Raw genomic sequence first — 17,540 nt, 5'->3', positions numbered from 1 at the left:
GAAACAGGACGCAATGACTGCAGAGTTAAAGTCAGTCTGTGTGACACAGATTAACGACACAATCCAGGTCACAAAGAACAACGCTCATTTTACTCTCATACAAACAGTAAAGAACAACAAGGTGATCATTTATCAGCTCCAGGATTTGGAAAAAACAACTGAAAGAAAGTAAATGCAATATAAATGTGTGATTGTTTACGCTACATGTTAGACTGAAGTGGAAAGAAGAAGGTTAAAATGAAGTCACGCCTGCAGTAGAGAGGTTCAGTTCTCACAGTGCATCTGGATGGTGTTCACAGCGCTTCACTTGCTCCACGTTTTGTCATGTTGCAGCCTCATTCCTGAATTGATTCATTTTCACTTCGAAAATATTACCAAGTGAAAAAGTTAGTTTCCAATTCTTGCAAATTAATTAACAATAAGACAAAAATATAACATGTCACCTTTCTTCCAATTAGCTGAAATAATCCAAAATAAATAATATTTACTTACTTACTGTTTATTAAGTCTCGATAAATTCTCATTGTTTTTTCCAGTTAATAGACAAGTGACAACATTAAAACAGAGATGAAAGGCAGAACAGAGGTAGACAGAAGAAACAGCAAGTACTCTCTGTGTGTGCTTTAAGTGTGTGCACATTTCTGTGCAGAAAGCAGGGCCACCACCCATAGAGTGTTGCTTGGCCTCCAGAACAGCAGGGACAGCATGATTGTTTTTAATCAACTATATCATCGTTTTTTCAAAATGCGTCTCATGGAGCACATTATCATAATTTGGTCTATTACTTAACAATTTTCCCATATGGCTGTGTTCACGATTGCATGCGTAGTCACTGAGCACCAAGTCAGGTGTGAGGTGGTTTTTGTTTGTGCTCATGAGCTTTCGTTTGCAGCTACTGAGAGTTGGAAGGATTGTAATGATCAGCAACTGATGACACAGCTTTGCAGCAAGGCCAGCTGATCAACCGACAGGACCATAGCTTCAGGAGCCATCATAAGATTAAAGATATACGGAGTTCAGTTGTTTACCGGGCTATGACAATGGCCTGAATGTCACTCCTCTACTGATGAAGACCTCTGCTGTTTGCAGAGCCTGCCCCAGAACTAGTTACATCTTTACCGAGCTGTTCTGATCTGTGGGCATGCCCTGTTATCCCACGATGGAGCTCAGGTCCATTCAGGTTGTGCCTGTGGTGGAGATGATTTTGTACATTTAACACTGCATTGTTTGTATAAATTTAAACGTACATTGGTTCTGTTTATTCATTTTAAAGCTACTGCCTATGTTTAGTGCACTTGTGCTGACTGTAGCCTCACATCGATCTCTGAGCTCAAATGAAACTTTATTTATAAAATATATGTCATTTTATTCTATGCTAAATCAGCCACATGTCTAATAGCTGAAAGCAGCAACAGCAACACAATACAAATGCAAATTTCTTCATTTTATAAAATGTTGGACTTGTTGACTCTCCTGGACATCTTTTTCACCTGCTCCCGAAAAGTCTTACAGATGAAAAAGTAAACAAGAGGGTCCAGGCAGACATTTGAAACTGATACCATGGGTGGTCACTTCCTTCAAGTAGTACAATACCCGACGTACAGAGCAGCTGGTCCACAGAAGTGTATAGGGAAGACAAACCAAGTGATAGGGCACGAAACAAAGACAGAAGATGCTGACCAGCACCAATATGTTCCTGCGAGACTTCAAAAAGCTTGTCAGCACAGGAGGAGGCCAGCTGACTCTGCTGTGCCTGCAACACCCTGCGGGAGGTGCTGTAGTAGAAGAAGACCGGGGATATGAAGACCACAAGGAAGATGATGGTGCAACTGGTATGAAATGTTTTATGAAGGACGCTGAATGATGTACTGAAGAGAGACTCACAGTAGCCAGAGTCAGAGGTCAGAGGTTTGTGAGTGATGAAAAACATAATGTTGTAGGTGATTGTTGGAGTCAGGAGAAAAACCCAGGTGACCGTGGAGACGATGTGGGCAGTTTGTACTGTCTGCAGGATCCTGAAGGAGGAACAATCTTCAGATATCTGCAGAGAGAAGTGAAAGGAGGCAGTTACACTTTCAATCATTAGTAAAAGTGGTGCATTTTTTTTTTTTACTATTAAGATCAAAAAAGTTGCCGATGTTTTAGGCAGGAGTACAGAATTTGCAGTTCAGCCATTAAACTGAGTCTGACCTCAGTAAAGGTTCCTTACCTGTTGGCAGCGATGTACCCCATGAATATGATGCTGGCGTAAATGTTTAGATACAGGGCAGAAGCTCCAAAGCTGCAGTAGTATCTGTGAACAATGCCAGAACTGCAGCCATAGTGGATTATTCGCAGTGGCAGAGCGAGGCATAGGAGGAAGTCAGCAGCTGTCAGGTTCTAGACCATCAAGCTGCTCGATACCTGCTGTCGAGCTTGGTGAAAGTAAAATCTCATGATGATGCCATTCAGGATTAAACCCACCTGAAGGGAAAAAAGACAGACAGAGAGGACATTGATATATGCACATAGAACTTTAAACCAATTTTTAACAGGGCACAATCGGAAAATTATAAACTTACCAGAAACACCAAACTGTAGACCATCATAAAAAAAGGGTTGACTGATGGAACAACCAGATCACAGGTCTGGTTAACAGATGAAGTCATATTTGTTGGGTCAACCATGCTTCCGTAGCTGAAAAATAAATACAATTCACAGAGAAACTTCACACGTTAAGAAGAGCTGCCATCTTTCATCTGATCGAAGTTGATGCATGTGTTTGGGGATAGTTATTATATTTCATAATTTTCACGGTTTTCTAAACACTCAGAAAGCTTTCAGTTAATCCAAAAGTGAAAGAGCATGGAGATTAAAGCTGTGCTGTATATAATGCATATTTTCCACACTATAAGGTGCACTTAAAATCCTTTAATTTTCTCAAAGATTGACAGTGTGCCTTAAAATCCGGTGCGCCTTTTGTATGAATTCTGGTTGCGCCTACAGACCTCGGACCAATTTTATGTGGTACACAGCGCTCAAAAATCTGTCAAAAATGTTTTAGTATGACTTTGGTAAACTACGAAGATGCAACGCTTGATGGATTGTCACAGCTACAGTAGTCAGGAGCCTCGCGGAGTAATCCAAAACTCCGTTCACTTCAGCTCTTAAAGTCAAACAAGTGCTGCAGCATGACTGAGAGTTAAAAACTGTCTAAATTCTTTTATCTTTAATAAAATGATCAGCTTTGCTGCTTTACCAGGTGCAACAATTAAGTTTAACATCCAGGCATCCATGAAGACAAAATTTATTACATTTCGTTTTCGTTTTCAGTTTTATTTGTCATATGCAAGTTAGCACAGGGTCGACATTGCAATGAAATGTGTTTGACGAGCAGCAGTCACTCAGCAGCATGATACAGTAGGAGAAAATATAATAAAATAAAATAAAATAATAAAGAAAATAGAAAAATAGTAAGGAGCAAAATATTAGAGAGACATAGTAAAAGAGAAAAGATGACTAAATATATATGTATCTATAAATATAAATATATGTACACTAGTGATTAAATAAGAAAATCTTGAAAAGAAATATGACGGGAGGGCAGATGGGATATTGCACAGGAATGAGCAGCAGAAAATTACAGTATTGCACTTTTAAATATAAATATCAATAACAATAAAGTGGAGTGACCAGTGCAGATTAAACAGAGTACTTGTGAAGCTGCAGGGTAGCTTCTGAGGGCTGTGTTGTGTGTGTGTAACTGTTGTGGTTGAGGTGTCGTATGGTTTGGTGGTAAAAACTGTTCTTGAGTCTTGTAGTCCGAGCAGACAGACTCCTGTAACGTCTGCCAGATGGTAACAAGGAGAACAGCTGATGTGCTGGGTGGCTCTGGTCCTTGATGATGCTGTGTGCTTTACGGAGGCATCGCTAGAGATAAATGTCCTGAATGGCAGGAAGCCTCGTGCCAGTGATGTGCTCTGCTGCCTTCACCACCCTCTGTAGTGATTTACGGCTGCTGGCAGAGCAGCTTCCGTACCAAACTGTGATGCAGCTCGTCAGCAAGCTCTCGATTGCACGCCTGTAGAAATTTGAGGTGACGTTGGCGTTCATGCTAAACTTCCTCAGCCTCCTCAGGAAGTAAAGCCGCTGGCGAGCTTTCCTGATAGCAGTGTCTGTGTGAAGGGTCCAGGAGAAGTCCTCAGTGATGTTGACTCCAAGGAATTTGAAGCTGCTGACCCTTTCGACCTTGACACCGTTGATGTGGATGGGCTGGTGTTCTCTGACTGGTCGTTTCCGGTAGTCCACTATCATCTCTCTAGTTTTGCTGATGTTGAGAGTCAGGTTATTTTCCAGGCGCCACTCATACAGCGCCATCACCTCCTCTCTATAGGCCGTCTCATCATTGTCTGTGATGAGGCCTATGATGGTTGTGTTATCCGCAAACTTGATGATGATGTTGGACTCTTGTTTAGCAACACAGTCGTGTGTGAACAGGGAATATAGGAGGGGGCTAAGCACACAACCCTGTGGCGTACCTGTGTTTAGGATGAGTGATGAGGAGGTGTGCTTACCAACTCTCACCACCTGGGGCCTGTTTGTGAGGAAGTTTAGAATCCATCTGCAGATCGGTGTTCCCAGCCCAAGGTCGACGAGCTTCGTCGCAAGTTTTGAGGGGATGATGGTGTTAAATGCCGAGCTGTAGTCGATGAAGAGCATCCTTGCATATGCATTCCCTTTCTCCAGGTGAGTGAGGGTGGTGTGCGTTGCCAGGGCGATGGCATCCTCTGTGGCTCTGTTTGTCCGATAGGCAAACTGAAGAGGGTCTAGTGTGTCAGGGAGGGAGGAGCAGATATGGCCTTTGACCAGCCGCTCCAGGCACTTCATGATGACGGATGTCAGTGCAACAGGAAGGTAGTCATTCAGACAGGAGACCACTGATTTTTTGGGAACGGGAATGATGGTGGATGCTTTGAGGGACGTGGGGACCACTGACTGCCTCAGGGAGAGGTTGAAGATGTTGGTGAACACCTCTGCCAGCTCGTCTGCACGCACTCTGAGTAGCCGGCCTGGGATGCCGTCTGGTCCTGGAGCTTTGTGAGGATTTACCTTTTTAAAGGTCTATCTCACAGCTTCTGTTTTCAGAGTTAGAGTTGCAGCCTCACTGACCTCCTGAGGGTAGAGGATCTGCTCTCTGTTGTCTGCATCAAAACGAGCATAGAAGTTGTTAAGCTCGTCTGCAAGAGATGCAGTGGGCTGAACACTGACTGTGTTGACCTTCTTGTAGTCAGTGATGCAGCGCAGTCCATTCCACAGTCGCCTGGTGTCAAAGCTGGACTCCATTTTGTCCCTGTAGTCCTTTCTGGCCTTTTTTATGGACTTTCGGAGGTCGTACCTGGCTGCTTTATATGCATCAGCATCCCCGGAGTTAAAGGCAGAGGTCCGCACTTTTAGCTTGGCGCGAACATCTTTATTTACCCAGGGTTTCTGATTTGGATATATGCGGACAGTGGTTTTTGTGATGGTATCATCCATGCACTTTCCAATAAATCCAATGACAGAGTCTGTGAGTTCATTGATGTTGCCATCAGCTGCATGCACAAATATCTGCCAGTCAGTTTTGTCAAAGCAGTCCTGCAGGACCTCCTCAGCCTCACTGTCCCATTTGTAAATAACCCTGGAAGCTGGTTTTTCCTGTTTCAGTCTTTGTCTGTATGCAGGCAGCAGCAGTATGGAACAATGGTCTGCCTTACCAAAAGCTGGGTGGGGGAGGGGTTTGTAGCACTCTTTGAATGGAGTGTAACAGTGGTCCAATGTTTGATCACATCTTGTGGGGAAGGAGATGTGCTGATAGTATTTGGGGAGAACCTTCTTCATGTTGGCTCTGTTGAAGTCTCCCAGCACAATAAAGGCAGCTTCTGGATTTTTGTTTTCAAGTCCAGTAATGATGTCATACAGTTTGTCCATAACAGTAGCTTTATCAGCGTGTGGGGGAATGTAAACAGCTGAGAGGAGAACTGAGCTGAACTCCCTCGGGAGGTAAAAAGGCCTGACTTTAACGGTCAGCAGCTCGAGACTCTGAGAGCAGTAAGTTTTTAAGATACACACATCTCTAGCCCACAAGGATTAGAAGTTAGCAGGAAGTTAGCTCGCTAGCTTCCATCTAAAGATAATATACCATGTTCTGGATGAGAGATTTCTGAAAACATGCAAACGTACAGCTCTGCTATCACTTAAATAAACCAACATAAATAAATACAGAAAGCTAAACAGCTGTGGGCAGCACGGTGGTTAGCACCGTTGCTGCACAGCAAGAAGGTCCTTAATTCGTTTTCACCATCAGGCCGGGGTCTTTCTGTGTGGAGTTTGCATGTTCTCCCCGTGTTTGCGTGGGTTCTCTCCGGGTACTCTGGCTTCCTCCCACCGTCCAAAGACATGCAGCTTGTGGGGATAGGTTAATTGATTAATACAAATTGCCCATAGGTGTGGATCTGTGAGTGAATGTGAGCGCGAATGGTTGTCTGTCTCTATGTGTTAGTGTAACGGAGCGGAAGGCTGGTTTTACTTCCATAGTGGGTTTTGTGTGAAGGAAGAAAATCTTCCTCCAACCGGATTGAGCAGTGGAGCCGCCAAGGGAAAGCACACATTAAAAACTGTATAATTAAAATATAATTTATTATATTTAATTAAAACAACCCTGGCCAAGGGGTAACACAATAAAAATCAATAAAACACAACATTAAAAGTCCAGTGGCATCCGCCACGGTATAAGAGTCACAAAAAGCTAAGAAATCCAGCGAAGTGGTGTAAAAGGGAAACCCAGCGGAGTCCTCGCCTTCCTCCCCGCATTCCGCGTCCTGGTACGCTGAAGAAAGGGAGGGAGCGGCAGTCACTATTCTTTTCAGGCAGTTTTCATTCGTAAAAAGGGGATAAGTTGAAGACTTACCCCGGGTGGGCAGAGCTCTCAACTCCGCCCGCCGCTTCTTTAAAACTGCAAATCGGCACCAGCTGTCTCGCCGCCTCTGCTCTCCCGCAGTGCACAAGCTGGGCTCTTGTTACTACTGCCGTCCGACTGTTCGCTCCGCGTCCCTAGTCGCTGGTGCTGTATCCTCTCCCCGGAACGCCAAGCACCAACCGGTCTTATGTGTCACTCTTTTCGTGTCGCTCTCAAACCTCATGTCAGGCCTCATGTCCCATGCCATGTGTCACGCCTCTGTGACTTCACCCTGAAGCCTCACGTCAGGCCTCATCTCCTAAGCCTCCGTGTCACTCCAGGCTCTCGTGGGTTCCCGTGACACTCATGGGTGCCTTCATGCTTCGGTCCTCTCTTGCCTCTCGGTCGAACTCCTTCCTGTGGTCTGTCAGGCCCTCTTATTGGCCTCTCTGGGATCTCTCGCAGGTGTGATCAGTTTATTATCAGGTAGGGGCGGAGTCTTTCCAGGACAAGTCACCAAATAAATACCATTAAAACATGCAGTAAAACTCATAAAAATAACCCAATGTACAATATTAAAACATTAAAAAGATAAAACACAACAAAAACATGCACAGTAAAAAAAACTTGGATAACTTGTCCCTTTCCACCCCGTGACATTAGCCCTGCAACAGACTGGCGACCTGTCCAGGGTCAACCCCACCTCTCGCCCTATGACAGCTGGGATAGGCTCCAGCACCCCCTGCGACCCTGAAAAGGATAAGCAGAAGCGAATGGATGGATAATCAGCTGTGACGTTTGTAGGGTTACTGAAGTTGGACTAGCTGGTATATAATGATGTGCTACGTGATCACTGTCATGGACCGCCGGGGCGGACCGTGTGGAGTGAGTAGAGGACCCAAGAGCAAACAGAGATGAGGACACAAAACTGGACTTAACAAAAGGCGAGCCTTTATTTAGGGCCAAAAACTCATGGAAGAAAACAACCAAGTAATTGAGGGAAGACCTGAACATAGACTGGGAAACTATGACTCTACTGAGATTTAGACTATGACTAAACAAAATACAAACTATGGCTGGGAAACTATGACGAGGGGTAGGGGAGATAACACAGACGACGCGACACTGAACACAGCAAGACTGAGGACTAAATACACACATGAGGTGATCAGGGGAAGGGGAGACACATGAGGGGGAACAGCTGATACACATGAACCTAATGACAGGACAGGGAGAGTGAAAACTACATATACTGACATTGAATACAGACTTTCAAAGTAAAACAGGAAACATGGAGACTAGACATGAACCAAACATAACCACACAGACATGACGCATGAACCAGGGAGACTTAGTACAGGGGGAGATGACATAAACAACTAAGAAACAGGACTACACAGTAATCTAGAAATTAACTAGGTGAACTAAGCTAAGGCACAAATAAATACAAAAGATGTATAAACTCAAACACTGGGTCGCTCGACCCAGGACCATGACAATCACTAGCAAACATAAACACAGTGAAGATGCCACTACATGGGAATAGAGCAGCTGTGAGAGAGTTCAACATTAATGAATCAATGGTACAGAAGGGGAGGAAGCAAGAAGCAAGAAGAATGAGTTGAGTAAAGTTTGACTGACTGACTGTTTTGTTTCCCTTGTAGAGCAAAATTTAGTATTTTGGTATAGACCACCCAAAATGTGATGTCCACATATGTGGACAGCATGTCCTAGGAGGTTAATAAGCCTTGATGAAAGCAGACCCATTCATCGACGGTGCTGCTTATGGTCAGAAAAATATGGTAATAAAATCCTAAACAAGATGTCTTGATGCATACTCAGTCATGCAGGTAAGTAGATCCCAAAAGGTTGATTGTGTTCATCTGAACGCAGCATTTTCAGTGGGAGAAAAGTTTCATAACTCTTCCAAGTGACTTCTTCAGTCTCAGGTGACTAGGGATGGGTATTGATAAGATTTTCACGATTCCGATTCTATTTTCAATTCTGTTTACCGTTTCGATTCTTTATCGATTCTTTTTAAAAAAGGAGAATACTAAGGTCGATTATCTTAGAACTTTGTTTTATATCTTCTCTTTGAACAAGATATAAATTTAGGAGTAACATGGCCTTGCAAACCCAGCAGTGAGATCTTAAGAGATCCACAGCCTACGGCTCTTCAATGGGGTGTCACAGGGTCCCCAGGAAAAAAAATTGTAAATGTAAAATAATAAAATAAATATTCTTCTGTAGCAATAACAAAGTATAACATAAATTATTCTGTAGCAATTACACCAGAACATCCAGTAATGTCCCTGCCTACAATTAAACACATTCACTTATCGAAAATCAGGGGGACATCTGCTGTGGCAAATGGGTTCAAGCCTTTTACCACAAACTTAGTCACTGCTCGGTGACATTCGTCTATCCTGGCCTGAAAGGAGACGCTACCGGTAGACTGCAGCGAGAACTGCCAGCATCTGAGCCAGCCAGACTCTGTCTCTCTCATCATGGTCACTAAATGCACAGTAATGGCAGGTTTTGTAATAAGGCAGATCGCGCTAACATAATATGCACTGTTAGTTGATTATTTACCTGCCACATTAACAGGAGAGGACGTGCAAACGTTAGCGCTGCTGCTGGGTTGAGATTCACGAGTCCGGAGCGGAATTAAAAACACGACATTCATTTAAGGTCATCACATGTTTTGTGAGCAAATGCTTTTGCATATTCGTAGTGTTTCCTCCAATAAATGAAATATCTACTTTGCAAGTATTGCAAGTTGCCCTCTTGTCATCCGTTCTCGTAAAGTATAATCAAACTTTTGAGCATTTGAGCCGCCATCTTTCCTGTCAGGTACATGACGCTCCGCAACGTGGTGACGTCATTCGGGGCGACTGGAATCGATAAGGGAATCGTTTGCAGAAATGGCAAACGATTCCAAGTAATTGAAACAGTGGGAACCGGTTCTCAGCAAGAACCGGGTTTCGATACCCATCTCTACAGGTGACTGCAGGTTTCTCCAACCTTATAAACAGTACATTTGCATAATGACTGAGACTACCATTACTGAATAAGCAATGGGCTCTAAGGTCAGTTCCTTGATCATTAATGTCCAAATTGTCATGACTATTGATCAACAACCACTGATCAAAGCCCACTGGTTAATGGCCATGAGTACAATTCCCAGAGAGTTGGGGAATGGCTGCAATCACAGCATTGTAAGATAGTGAAAGATGTACTGTTAGGCCCCCTCCTGGAGTGGATAATCAAGGAGGGCATTTACCTGAAAACATTTACTGTTACATTTCCCCATATCAGGAGCTGAAATAGTTGAATTGAATAGATGAGCTGAATAGATGAATTTAGCAGAAGTACAAGATATTTGAAGATATGCAACCATCAATACTCACCTGTGATTCTCCAGTTTTCATTGAAAAGAAAAGGCAACTTGGGTGGTTATGTCCTCTCAATTTTACAGTGTCACTGTCAAGGTTATTATCGTTAACGAAAACTAACGAAATAACGAAAACTAGAAGTGAAAAAACATTTTCGTTAACGGAAATAAAAATAAAAACAAAAAAGGAAAACTAACTAAAACTGTAATGAGTGTTCACAAAACTAACTAAAATTAACTGAATTTATAGCAAAAATGTGTTTAGTTTTCATTGATGTGTGTGTGTCATACAATAGTCAAAGGTGAAAATGAAGTTTAGTTTCCAGATTTATTTCTTGCTGTGTCTCATTATGCCAGCAGGTGGCAGTACGTTAGTCGAGTCGCCTGTGTCGCTGCTCCGTCCACGCGCAGAATCATGTCAGGAAAAGTCGGGAGGAAGTGCCAGAGTCCAATTTGGGATTACTTTGAATATGACTGTGTTTTGGATAAAGCAAGTGTCTTGTAGTGGAAAGAGACAAATTATGAGGGACATTTCTAAAGGGAAAAAAATCCCACAAACCTTAAAGTGCACTTGAAAAGTGCACTTCCAGACCATCTCCAAGGCAAGCTTTCCCAGATGAATGTGCCTGATCCCATCTGCCGGTGGATCACTGACTTCCTGACGGACAGGAAGCAGCACGTGAGGCTGGGAAAGAATGTCTCGGACTCCCGGACCATCAGCACCGGCTCCCCTCAGGCCTGTGTTCTTTCTCCTCTGCTCTTCTCCCTGTACACCAACTGCTGCACCTCCACCCACCAGTCTGTCAAGCTAATCAAGTTTGCAGATGACACCACCGTTATTGGACTCATCTCGGACGGGGATGAGTCTGCCTACAGGAGGGAGGTTGAACGTCTGGTGTCCTGGTGCAGCCACAACAACCTGGTGCTGAATGCCCAGAAGACAGTGGAGATTATTGTGGACTTCAGGAAGCACACAGCCCCACTCCCCCCCATCATCCTGACTGACACCCCCATCACCTCTGTGGACTCATTCCGCTTCCTGGGTACCACCATCACCCAGGACCTGAAGTGGGAGCCCACCATCACCTCCGTCATTAAGAAAGCCCAGCAGAGGATGTACTTCCTGAGGCAGCTGAAGAAATTCAACCTGCCAACACGGACGATGATGCAGTTCTACACTGCAATCATCGAGTCCATCCTCACCTCCTCCATCACCGTGTGGTACGCTGGAGCCACTATCAGGGACAAACAGAGACTCCAGCGTGTTGTGCGCTCTGCTGAGAAGGTGATTGGCTGCAGACTCCCATCTCTGCAGGACCTGTACACCTCCAGGACACTGGGGCGTGCAGCTCGGATCTCAGCTGACCCTTCTCACCCTGGACACAGTCTGTTTGACCTGCTCCCCTCAGGCAGGAGGCTCCGGTCCATTCGCACCAGAACCTCTCGCCATAAGAACAGTTTCTTCCCCTCTGCTGTTGGACACATGAACAATAACCGTATGACTGTTCCCACCACTAACACATGACCCTACGCTGTGTTCACTGCATCATTCCATGTTTGGCACTGATCACCACCTGCACTCATGTATATATATCTACCTACTTAGCACTTTTAATTCTTATTCTTATTTTTATTTTCATGTCTATTTAAGCGTAATTTATGACAGTATTTATAACAGTATGTTTGCACTGAAGCACCGCAGCAATTTCCTAATGTTGTAAACCTGCTCAACATTTGGCAATAAAACCCTTTCTGATTCTGATTCTGAAAAGCTCACACAAGAAGGCTAACCTAGCTTACCTTGAGAAGGTAAGGGAGCACACTCAACCCTCATCCCCAGAAACAGACGCTAACCCTAGGCAAGGCAGCGTGATGCACCCCGAGACAACAGGACTGGGATATCTACATAACTGTGAGTCAATTGCCTTCAAAAAATTTATCAATTCACTTGAACCAAAATTTTGAACACCTGGTGCTGCAAGAGTTAATAGTCTCATTGGGGCCAAGATATACATTTTATAGTTGTCTGGTATCAATGGTTGTTCATCTGTCTTTATTTATTTATTTATTTATTTAAAGAACCCATAGGTGGGAATGTGAGTTGTCTGTCTCTGCGTGTTAGTCCTGCGACAGACAGGCGACCTGTCCAGGGTGCAGGGTATGGTAGCTGGAATAGCAACATACCCAAGCATAAGCAGAAGAGCATGACTGATATGATGAAACTGGGATTTTGTTACACTTAATTATTGCAAACACAACTAAAACTATAACTGAAACTAATCAAAACTAAACTGAAACTAAGGATTTTCAAAAAAATAAAAACTAAACTAAACTAGCAAACAATTGGTAAAAACGAATTAAAACTGATATAAAATCGAAAATCTGAAGTCAAAACTAAATAAAAATAAAAACTAATGAAAATTGCAAAACTATTAAAACCCTGGTCACTGTACATCTGGAAGCATAGCAATCACACTGCCAACCAGCACTCTTATTTCCTGTTTCTCTTCACTGCTAAACAGGGGCAATGACCTGTTTTCAAAATAGACATGTCTTCTTCTTATCTGATCAGTTAGTACTCAGAAGCTATCAGGTTCTTCAAGTAGACCATCAAGCTGCTTGACACCTGCTGATGAGAGATTTTTTTGCTACATGCACCATGCACATAACACAATCTGGAGATCTAATCTGAAGATCTGAAACTTACCACAAAACAGTAGACTGTTCTGTCTCAGAACAAAGAAAGGTTTGGCTGATGTTTTCTCAACAACAATGTCTGGTGCAGAGGTGAAGTCATGTTTTTTAGGTCAACCATGTTTCTGGAGCTGAAAAGAAAAACGTTTTCATTGAGGTTCCTCTTTGAAAGAACCCATCTTCATACTTTGTTGTGTTTAATCAATTCAGTTTGTTGAACTCTACTAAAACTCTCTTTGAGTTGCAATTTTGATACATGGCCTCTTCTAAGGGGTGTTTGCTGACAATTTCTGTCATTTAATTCATGACAGTTGTCTCAGGGTACTTTCTATGTGATGCATCCAAATAGTCTTACAGCCTTAACCCTTTAAGACCTACCAGAGAACCAAGTCCGCCAGAGCTTATATTTTATTTTTAGATGCTGTAGAGCCATTTTTGGGAGCATTTCAAGTTGCTATAAATTAATACAACCATTATAGCCCAAATTTTAATAATTTGTATGCATTAAGTGCATAGTAATTACATAAATTGCAAAAAAAGTGCAATAAATTACAAAAAAATTAAAACTGTTTTTTGTTTTTTTTTAACATATATTTCTAGTTAGAGAAATTTAAGAGGCTTATCCCTCAAAACTGCAAATACAAAAAAGTTGCACAAAATAGTTTCCTACCACTTTAGTGTCTTTATAGTTTTATTTTTATAGTGGGGCGATCGTGGTTCCACAGAAACGGGGCACGAAAAGAAAAAGCACGCTCTCCAATTTTTAGGTGTTTTAGTAGGTGTTACAATAAAGTTTAATGAACTTTTAGAAGGCCAGAGTCCTGAGATCGTAGAGCACGAGATGGAACATAAAGGTGTAAAGCCAATCAGTTTAAAGCCTTGTAGGTGAGCAGCAGGACCTTAAAATCTGCTCGAACCTAACAAGGTAGCCAAAGCTGAGATCTCAGAACAGGGCTCAAATTTCTCAGTTCTTGTTAAAATGCGAGTAGCTGCATTTTGCACCATCTGTAGACCGCTAAAACTTTTCTTTGGTAGGCCAGAAAGAAGAGTATTGCAATAATCAATACGGCAAGACACAAATGCATGGACAAGAACCTCTGCAATGTCTGATTCTGGCGATGTTCCTCAAATGATAAAAGGTGGTCTTTGTTATCTCTTTTACATGAGATTTAAAGGAGAGCACCATGTCGAACCACACACCCAAGTTTTGTTCCAGCAATTTATGGCACTGTCATCAATTTTCAAGATGAAATTTTGGGACAAGTGCTGAAATTTGTGTGGCCCAATGACCATCAACTCTCTCTTATCAGTATTTAGGAGCAAGAAATTATCCGATAACCAGCTCTTAATTGCAGATAAACAAAATTCTAGTTTAGAGACTTCAGCACGATTTCTAATGGTTAAAGGAACATAAAGCTGCAGGTCATCAGCGTAATAATAAAAGGTTAATTAAAAGAACATAAAAGGACACCAAGAGGCAGCAGGTACATAGAAAACAGCAATGGTCCAATTACGGAGCCCTGAGGGACCCCATGCCTCACTGCACAAGTCTTGAAAATTAAACAAACTGGTCAGGAGGGCCAGTTCTATCCCAAACTGTCCGCTGAAGTCCGTTGAGCAGGTTGGGGAGGACAGGATGTTGTCTAAGCTAACATCCATCATGGACAATGCCTCCCACCTCTTGCATGAGACTGTACGAGCACTGAGCAGTTCGTTCAGCAGTAGACTTTTACACCCACAGTGTAGGAAGGAATGCTACTGCAGGTCATTCTTACCAGCAGCTGTCACTCTGTAATGCAGCTTAACATTCCTTTGGCCATCTTACTCATCAGCTTGTTTGTTCACTGTACATTTAATACATATACATAATACATAGGAAAGAAGGGTTTCCAGTTCCTGCAGAGTCTGGCTGATCTTGATCTGGAGGACATCTATAGTGAAATGGACCTGTCTTATCCTTTCACTTAGAAGCTCTCTGTAGAATCAAGTCTGCTCTGTATCCCCTGACAGTGGATCCAAGGCACAAGCTCTTAGTAACAACTCTGCTTTGTCTGCATCTTAGGTTGAAACGGAGATGGTTCCTATAATCCGCTTGTTTTCTTGATTCCCTTTCATACTCCCGCACCAGTTGAAGGGTGTTCCTCCCAAAATGTACGGCAATATGTCTGTGAAGTTTCTCAGTCATCCAGGTCATCGTAGTCTAAGGAGCTTGGAAAGAATAGCGTCTGGACTTCTTTAAGTTGCTTGAAGACGTTTTACCTCTCATCCGAGAAGCTTCTTCAGTTCTAAGGTCAAATGGCGGAGAGTTCCCGATTTAAACCCAGTGGGAGTTTCCCCCCAAAGAGGGACAAAAGGACCCCCGATGACAAGTTTGTGGACAAGGCTCAGCGGGCCCAACACGCTAAAGGAAAAGAAAGACAACACAAGAAATTTCACATCTTGCTTTCAAAAACACTCACTCCTGATTCTGAACCTACACAACTCGGAGAAGAAAACACACCTGAAGACAGTCAGGAGAAATGGGTAAAGAACTTTTAAGACTGGAACCTCACTGAACCTGAAAAGAAAGTGTTAGCCAAAGGACTCAGTTTTGCCATTTCTCTGCAACAGTTGCCCATAGTGGACCTCATCACAGCCACAGAAACTGCCATACGGATTAATAAATTATCACAGACAGAAGCAGAGCAAATCAGGATGAAAGTCTCGGCCACCCTCTCCAGCGCCAAAGTCGCTCCGTCCAACCTCACAATACGAGAAAAGAAGGCCGTCGCTTCCCTGAGCAAAGACCACAACATCACTATACTACCAGCGGATAAGGGAAGGTTCACTGTGGTCCTAAACACTACGGATTACCACAGTAAGATCACTACTCTCCTCAGTGACAACAATACTTACAAAGCCTTAAAGCTCCACCCCACAAGCAGCTACAAAAAGAAAGTTATAGCTTGCCTTCAAGACTTTGAAAAGGACAAAATCATTGACCGCCTTACATATCACCACCTTTACCCAGGGGATGCCATACCCTGCATTTTCGGACTTAGATCCACAAAGAAGGGGTCCCATTCAGACCCATTGTCAGTAGCATAAACTCAGCCACTTACAACACCTTGCTACCATCCTTGCACCTCTTGTGGGGAACACACCACATCAAGATCTCCACCGACTTCACCGACAAGGTCCAGAACTTACCCTGGCTCCAGATGAAACCATGGTGTCCTTTGATGTAGTCTCTCTCTTCACCTGCATACCCACCATGGAGGCAGTGGAGACTGTCAGAAAACGACTACAAGAAGACAGCTCCTTGGAGGACAGGACCAACTTCACACCGATCAGATCTGCACACTGTTAGACCTCTGCCTCACCACTACATATTTCAAGTACAACGAAGGCTTTTACAGACAAAAACATGGCTGTGCCATGGGCTCCCCCGTGTCACCTATTGTAGCCAACCTTTACATGGAGGAAGTGGAAAGAAAGGCTCTTGGCTCTTTCAAAGGAAGAGTACCCAGCCACTGGTACAGATATGTGGACGACACCTGGGTCAAAATCAAGACACAAGAAGTGGAATGCTTCACTGCGCACATTAACGCTGCGGATTGACCTTAGAACTGAAGAAGCTTCTCGGATGAGAGGTGAAATGTCTTCAAGTAACTTAAAGAAGTCCAGGCACTTTTCTTTGCAAGCTTCTTTGCCAAACTTGGAGTAATCAGGACCCTACACCACCGGGCAGAACATGTTCCCTTTAAGCCTGAAGGGAAAAAGAAGGAACACACACATGTAAAGGAAGCACTCAAAACATGTGGTTATCCTAATTGGGCGTTTATAAAGTCAGCAAAGAGGCACAGAAAAGAAGATCAGACACCAGCGAGGAAGGATAAGAAAGAAAGACGCAAGAACATTGTCATCCCCTATGTAGCCGGTGTATCAGAGAAACTCAGGGGAGTTTTCTCCAAGCATGACATCCCGGTGCATTTCAGACCCAGCAACATACTCGGACAAAAACTGGTTCACCCAAAAGACAAAACACCAAAACACAAACTTAACAATGTGGTGTATGCTGTACAGTGCAGCGAGGAATGCCCAGACCTCTACATCGGAGAGACCAAACAGCCACTTCACAAGCTCATGGCACAACACAGAAGAGCCACCTCCACAGGACAAGACTCAGCAGTCCATCTGCATCTTAAGGATAAAGGACACTCTTTCGAGGATGCCAATGTTCACATTTTGGACAGAGAGGACAGATGGTTTGAAAGAGGAGTGAAAGAAGCCATCTATGTCCACTGTGAGCGACCATCTTTGAACAGAGGCGGGGGTTTACGACACCAACTGTCTGCCATCTATAATCCAGGTTTGAGTTTCCTTCCCAGACGCCTTAACGCCCACTCACATCCTGGGCCATCTGACCTCAGGAAATCACATGATAGGGTGGGGCCAGGTTTCACAATGAGCTCACCCGAAACCTTTGCTGATTGTGACCCACACCTGCTTTCATACCTTGGCTCATGTGATTAGGTAGAGGATCATGAGGGGGTCCTT

The 17,540-nt window shown here is 43.5% G+C and overlaps 1 pseudogene; it reads right to left on the bottom strand.

Moving 5' to 3' along the window:
• Nucleotides 1–1,445: 1,445 nt before the first annotated feature.
• On the bottom strand, nucleotides 1,446–2,666 carry LOC113015550 (P2Y purinoceptor 14-like; annotated as a pseudogene).
• Nucleotides 2,667–17,540: the final 14,874 nt, after the last annotated feature.

Source organism: Astatotilapia calliptera, chromosome 3 (assembly GCF_964374335.1).
Source record: "Astatotilapia calliptera chromosome 3, fAstCal68.1, whole genome shotgun sequence".
NCBI lineage: Eukaryota > Metazoa > Chordata > Actinopteri > Cichliformes > Cichlidae > Astatotilapia > Astatotilapia calliptera.
This window is presented reverse-complemented; position numbering and strand designations above follow the sequence as displayed.